Genomic DNA, 4,672 nt, shown 5'->3' with positions numbered 1-4,672 from the left:
CCTTCACATGAGGCACACGCGCGCGCACACACACACACACACACACACACACACACACAGTGATGTGAGCCCCCATAGGCTCATAGATTTGGGTGCTTGATCATTAGGGAGAGATGCTACTTGACAGGAGTTAGGATGCGTGGACTTGCTGGCATAGGTGTGGCCTTGTTGGAGGAAGTGTGTCACAGGGGGTGGGCTCTGAGGTTTCAAATGCTCAAGTCAGGCCCAGTATCATTCTCTCTTGCTGCTGCCTGTCTATCTGGATGTAGAACTCTTAACTACCTCTCCAGCACCATGTCTGCCTGCAAGTCACCATGATGATAATGGACTAAACCTCTGAAACTGTAAGCCAGCCCCAATTAAATGTTTTTCCTTATAAGAGTTGCTGTGGTCAGGCTGGAGAGATGGCTCAGTGGTTAAGAGCAGCAGCTGTTCTTCCAGTGGTCGTGAGTTCAATTCCCAGCAACCATGTGGTGGCAAACAGACATCTATAGTCGGATCTAATGCCCTCTCCTGGCATGCAGGTATACATGCAGATAAAACATTCATATACATAAAATAAATAAATCTTTATTTTTTTTAACAAAAGAGTTGCTGTGGTCATGGCATCTCTTCACAGCAATAGAACCCTGACTCAGACACCCCCAAATAAAATAAAAAAATCTTAAGAAGAAAATAACAAGGGGACAGGATGTGAAATTGATTAGTAATGTCTGCCGTGAGAGCAAGATCAGGGGTGTCTGCACCGGGTATGGTTTCTCCTCATTTACCTCTATGTGCTTTGGACCTTGGCTTCAAAGGGGCTCTTGCAGTACTGTGCACTGTGCGTTGGTCAAACCACATTCAAATCACAGTAGCACAGACGAAACATTCCTTAATCTGCTATGGGCTGGGGAATGGGAAAGGAGCCAGGACATGGAAATGTCCCCGTAGAAATTAATTCTACCTTGCCCTGTCTGCAGAGTGCTTGCTTGGCACACGTGAAGTCCTGGACCTGAGCCCCAACATAAACTGCATAAGCCAGGTCCGAGGGGGCACACCTGTAACCCTAGCCTTTGTGGGGTAGATGCAGGAGCAGAAGTCCAAGGTCATCCTCAGGTACAGAGTTCAAGGCCAGTCTGGACTATTTTTTGATACCCTGTAAATAAAACAAAACCACCCACCCAACCAACAAGGAAAAAAGAAAACCAAACCAAAAGTAAGCTCAAGCGGTCATCAGCCTTCTTCAGGTTGGACTCTAAGCCACCTATTGAATAGAAATGTGTATCTGGGGAAGATCCCAGTTCTTCTTGTTGTATCTCCTAATAAGAGGCTGACCCTGGCCCAGACAGGCTAAACCACAGTCACCCGGCCTGAGCACTGTTATCAAAAGTATTTAGGAATAGGTGAGGTCGAATTTCCTCTCCTATTCCTTTTCTTCCTCTTCCCCCTCCAGCTCCTCCCTTTTCTTTTTCATCATCATTTTGTTATTGTTGCTATAATTTTGTTATTGTTGCTATACTTTGTTTCTGTGTGCATGGGTGTTCAGCCTGCAAATCTGTACCTTAAGCAACCAGTGCCAAGAAGGCAAGAAGCAAGCCTCCGAGCCTCTGGAACTGGAGTTACAAGAGTTTGTTAGGTGCCACGCTGGGAACCGAACCTGGGTCCTCTGCAAGAGCCACAGTGCTCTTAACCGTTGAGCCATCTCTCCGGTACACCCCCTGAGTTGTTGTTTGTTTGAGACAGTCTCATATTGCCCAGGGTAGCCTTGAACTCCTGATCCTCTTGCTTCACTGAACGCTGAGGTTACAGATGCACCTCTATGCTCAGCACCACCAAATTCTTTTTCTTTAAAACAATTTTATTAAATTTGTATTTGTGTGTATGCGTGTGCACAGATGTGGGTAGCCATTACTGCACTGTGGCCATTGAACAGATGAAAACGTTAAGTTCAAGAAGGCCAAGAACTTGAAGAAAATCCGGTCTCATTAATGAGAAAGATCAGTTTCAGAGCTCAGGCAAACTCATCTTTCACTTGCACTGAGGGACTGTACTCAGGAGCTCCAAGCTTCTGTAGCTTCCTGCTTGAATTTCTAGATCTCTGCAAGGGGAGTCCCTTGGTCCTCTTCCAGGAGGGCTTCCTTCCAGGGCCCCCTCCCAGAGAAGCACAGCCATTCTGCAGCCCTCAGCCTTCTCCAGAGCTCTTTCCACGTCCATTTTACTAGGCAGAGGATATGCTGCCCCCTGAGTGACTGTGTGTTTGTTACCTTAGGCTCTGTCTGCCCTGGCTGGCTCGGGATGGGTCTCCACGAATGTGGCGTTTGTTGGGAGCTGGATGTATTACGGAGTTAGGCCAAGAGCAAAAACAAACCTGCTGGCAGCCTCGGCTGGGAGCATGCACCCCAGGGCCAACACGCTTGCTTCTCCTCTGGCTGGGGACTTATGACCATTCTGCCAGAACGCCCAGTCTCCTTGGCCTTGACTCTCCTGTCTCCTCTCTAAGCCAGTCATAAGGAACGGGGGTGGAATCCACCCCCAATGGGGTCTGTGCACAGGAAGCCAGAAGCCTTCTCACCGCCTCCATCTATATAGTCAACAAAAGTTCATAGGTCAGTGATGATGAGCAGGCATTGTGCTCAGGGCTGGGTACAGGTATGGCCCCCGGACTCACTGAGCTCACATTCCAGTGGGGAACATACCTAACCAACAAGCACACAAGCAGGTATGCATTAACAAACTCTCCATGAAGAGAAACAATTGGGACTTTGGAGATGAATGAGTTATTCAAGTACATCAGTCCCAGAAGGCCTCCAGGAGAGGTGATATGGAAGGCCAGGCCTGAGGAGCTGAAGTAGGTCATGCCAAGGGAAGGGAGGAACATTCTGGGAACCTCATGAGAGAAGTTCTAAAGATGGGAATGCTGGAGATATGAGACCAGGCCTGTGTAGCATAAGCACTGAGCAGGTTTGGGGCCGGCAAGAAACAAGGGCAGAAGTCAGGTTAGGATTGAGAAAGAGAGCTGATTTTGTCATTAGAATAACAGGGTGTGGGGTGGGGGTGGCATCTAGGTTTCAGGCTGGGTTGATATGTGCTCTGCACACACCACATGGCTGCTGAGAACTGACTGGTACAGACAGAGCAAAGCAAAGAAACTGGGGCAATAATCTAGGGGAGAGGGGGCATTGCCAGACCTGGAGCTATGGGTCAGAGATTCTAGAAACATCCAGGAAGTAGAAGTGGAAGTTTGTTGGTCGAGGTTTCCAGAACTAAACATCTTTATTGCTTCTCTGCAACTCCCTGCAGTGGAATGAGAGTGCTGGGGTCACCAGAAAGGCTCGGGACTAGAAACAGGAGATTTGAGCACTCAGCTGGGTGTTGAGGAGTGGGGGAGAGGTCACCCGCCCAGTCTCCCGGGAAAATGTCCCAAGGCCAACCAGGATGGATGCTCAGAGGGTTCGGCCACTTCTGCCGTTATTTCCACGGCATTACATTCCAGGTACCTGCAACATGGAAATGTGTTTCCCAGAGCGTACCTGTGAGTGAACGCGGAACCTCTGGCTAGGAAGCTGCCAAACTGCATGCCCGCGGTAAGACCCTAATATCCAGGGACTTCTATCACCTCTCCGCAGCCCCAGGAACCTGCATGGCTCTTCTACCCCACCCCACCCCAGATCTGTCTCTCTCAGTGGGCTGATGATGCACTCCACAGAGATGCCAGACGGGTCCAATATGGCAGCAAGATTAAAGAACTTGCTTCTACTAAGGAGTGAAGAAGTCTTTATCTCTTCATGGCCTATGCATAAACTCTTTCTGGGTCACTCAGATGACCTCTGCCCTCTGTCCCACTTTTCTGAAATGACCTTTATGCTCCCAGGGTTTGGTAAACGCTCCTTTTGTGCCCACAGGTTCCTTACTACAGCTCTGACTACCGCGGTTCCATCAAAGGCTGGGACCGGGATGGGGGGCTTTCTGGAACGACCTTGCAAGTATTTCAGAATCAGCATGGCCCCCAGCATCAGTGAATAGGAGGTCCAGCTTCCCACAATCTTGGTTTTGCCAGGCATTAACCAGGGTGTTCCCAGATGGCACACTAGGCAGTCCTCAGGGGTACTGTGGGGAGCAAGTGCTCACCGAAGAGGACAGGAAGGCTTCCACACTTTGTCCCTGGCTAGGGCGACCCTAAATGTCAGTTCAGTCTCTGCTGGTCCACTGGCCATTTATTCCCATTAGAGAGGCAAGTGGCCTGAGGTGGAGCTGGGGAGTGAGCTGGCCTCTGAGCGGAGGCAGCTGTGTGAAATGTGGGCAAGCAGGCTCTCAGGCCCTCGACCCGCTGCATGACCTTGAAGAGCCCAGCCGCCTCTGCCTGTATTCCCCCTCCTCCAAGTTATTTTTATCCCGCCTGACGGCCCTTGGCTGTGGCAGCAGTCTGGGCTCTGGGAGCCGGATGCAAACCAGGCGGCTCAGATGTCTGGTGCCGAATCCCAAGAGAATGCTTCTTAGAGTGCCACCATCAGGACCACAGTCGTCCGCACGCTGTGGGAAGGGTCACAGTCCCAGAGGACGGTACCCGAGAGAAAAGGAGCGGTGCTCTCCTGTTCTCTCTCAGCCCCGGTTCCTGTCTGAAGCACTGTGGAGACCTGGTGGTAGAGACATCCCGCCAGAGCTCCGCTGCTGTGGGGAATCCTCCTGGCCT

At 50.6% G+C, this 4,672-nt stretch overlaps 1 protein-coding gene across 2 annotated transcripts in view; it reads right to left on the bottom strand.

Moving 5' to 3' along the window:
• Positions 1-1,785: 1,785 nt before the first annotated feature.
• The window catches only part of Heyl (hes related family bHLH transcription factor with YRPW motif like), a 17,773-nt gene continuing 14,886 nt past the window's right edge, over positions 1,786-4,672 (bottom strand). For both annotated transcript variants that reach the window (XM_075946107.1, XM_075946108.1), the window contains exon 5: positions 1,786-4,672. This exon is cut by the window's right edge and continues 1,254 nt beyond it. The gene's annotated coding sequence lies outside the window, so the exon portion shown is untranslated.

This window comes from Microtus pennsylvanicus, chromosome 13, assembly GCF_037038515.1.
Source record: "Microtus pennsylvanicus isolate mMicPen1 chromosome 13, mMicPen1.hap1, whole genome shotgun sequence".
Taxonomy (NCBI): Eukaryota; Metazoa; Chordata; class Mammalia; order Rodentia; family Cricetidae; genus Microtus; species Microtus pennsylvanicus.
This window is presented reverse-complemented; position numbering and strand designations above follow the sequence as displayed.